Raw genomic sequence first — 2,644 nt, forward strand, 5'->3', positions numbered from 1 at the left:
CTGGAGCTGTTTTATATCATGCATTCGAAGACTGAACATTGAATTTATGCCCTGAAAGTTTAATCATACTTTATCTCTTTCAAATTACTTGTGTGTTAGGGTGTGTATGCATTGCCCTCCATAATGTTTGAAACAGGGACATGTATTTGAAAAAAGTTGCCTCCACTACACAGTTTTAGATTCGCCATCAAACAATCCACACACTCCCAAATTTGATTGGGACACTGTGATTACTCAGGTGTGTTTAATTGATTTGTTAGTGCATATATATATATAAGGGAGCTCTCAGCACCTGCTCCAAAGGTTAGGCTTTGACGAGGCCAGAGTTGTGCTAGTGAACGTCAAGGTAGACGTATAGCTGAGAAACAAGAAGAAAACATTATTAAAAAAGAAAGAGACAGCTACCGAGATTGGTAACTGTAAAGGGACTGACAGACCACAGAAGAATTCTCACCATAATGAAAGAATATCACCTGTGTGACAGATCGGAAACATGTCGTCGGTCTATAGAGGGATAAAATGCGAGAACATGTGTTAATTTCTTCCTTTTAAAAGCATTAGATGACTCACGTTGGTGAGTAAGTTCTTCATCATCATGATGAGCTTTCGCATCTTTGAAGGAAAATGGAGTTTCACGTAAACCTGACAGAACGAGCCTGTCACTCTCAGGCAATCCCAAACAATGTGTTTCCACAGAGCGATGAACTTAATCAATCCCAAACAATGTGTTTCCACAGAGCGATGAACTTAATATTCCACCAGGATACCTCTAAACACAATTACTCTGAGATTAAATCACTGATTAGCAGTCACTGAGCTACAGTGTGAGTCTGCAGATCTTTTTTTTTTTTTTTTAAATACCTGTTTACCTCCGAACCCAAGAGACGATTATATTGTGTTTTTTAAAGTAGAATTTTAATCTGATTTACCATTTAGGTGGATCTAACTTCCCACCCTGCATGTGTCACACATGGCCATGTGCATCATTTCAATTACAACCTAATGGATTTACTGCTCTTTAATATAGATCGCAGAGTAGACAACCAGAAAGCCCCTCAGGGTTTTTACTGCTGATCAAAGACTCAAGTGTATAGATGAGGTCGGTGGCTTCTGTCAGTGGTTACTTCAATGCAAACTGCACACTGCTTTTCCCCCAGTTTACCTAATGACTCTCTCTTGGGGGGAAAATATACTTTTAATATTGCTCACATGAGGTCTGTAAATCAATATCAATATTTATGAACATTCATGAATTCATATTAATCAAAATCACGCCGCACACGCTGCTTTATTATTCCACTGCGTTTCAGTCATGATACTTGCCATGCCAATATTTACATATCCTCTGAGTAAAGAAAACTTTATCTCATTATCCACCGGCATTAACATGCAGGATCGCACTGCAGAACAAAAACTCATTTGTTTTTACATATGCTGGGCCTAACGCATCAAATCCATTGTTTTAATCACGACTCGTTTAAACAGCATCTATAATAATTCACTGATTACTTAATTAGGTATATTTTAGGCTTTGTTTAAACGTCTGCAGATTGTTTCATGGTTATGTTTTGCAGCTTTGTATGCGTTTATCTCTTTGTAAACAGTTTCAGAAAGTGTAATATGTAACAAAAAAAACAGTGGCTTTACATGCATCACATGCTACAGTAGACTGCAAGCCCTGAATCCTTCTTGCAGGGTAGCCTAGAGCAGTAAAGCGAGCAACGTCCGATCGCTTCTGCCTCAGATTTAAATACAGCATAGCTGCTGATTCTGCATCTCAACTTCTTTTTTATCTTAGAGTGCTGATATAAAACCAAGTTTAAATGTAAATGAGGAAAAGAAAACGGAGCCACAGAGTAAAAATCACATTGCAGCTGAATAGAGAGACTAAATGAATCTGGACTCCAGCCACTGTGATGTGAGAAACTGAGTTTTCTGATCAAAGGCTTTTTACTGAATTGATTGGATTGGATCAGCCATGGAAGGCATGTAAATGTACCCGTGTGGAGCTTACCATAGCACTAAAGGCTATGCAAGCAGATGAAGGAAGTTTAAACGATGTGAACATCTGGATGTCTGGAGGAGGGGGGGGGCTTCAGCCTGTTAGCTGTGAATGTTGATGTGACAGAAAAAGGGGAGAGACACAGCCATTCTACCAGCACGGTGATACACAATGCTGCACATTTCTACCCTCTCCTGTGCACTATGAGGATGATTTAGGGCCGTAATAAGAGAAGCAGCCAAGTCACCTTAAAATGATGAGTCACACAAGATCTGACAGTGGTGGGAAAACTCAACAGATGCATGTGGCACTAAAGTGCACCACCACCACCACAGCTCAGGGTTGTGTGTGTCATTGCACACACACAACAACAATATTTCAATATCCTGTTTGTGGCTCTTTCTTTTTCTGAAATATGCTTGTGACACAAGATCATCTGCAGGGCCATGGGAGATAAAGGAACACAATGTGCACTGACTGATTATATACCCAGAGAGAGAGAGCATGGCACATCCGTTATTCATGAAGTTTAAAACAGCAGCCACAAGTATCAATCAATCTCTTTCACCGTTTGTGTGCCACTTGCGCGTCACTGAGTGCGCACGGCGCCCTGCCTGCTGCTGCTGGTGCTGCTGGAGGAGA

Source organism: Larimichthys crocea, chromosome X (assembly GCF_000972845.2).
Source record: "Larimichthys crocea isolate SSNF chromosome X, L_crocea_2.0, whole genome shotgun sequence".
NCBI classification, from domain to species: Eukaryota; Metazoa; Chordata; class Actinopteri; family Sciaenidae; genus Larimichthys; species Larimichthys crocea.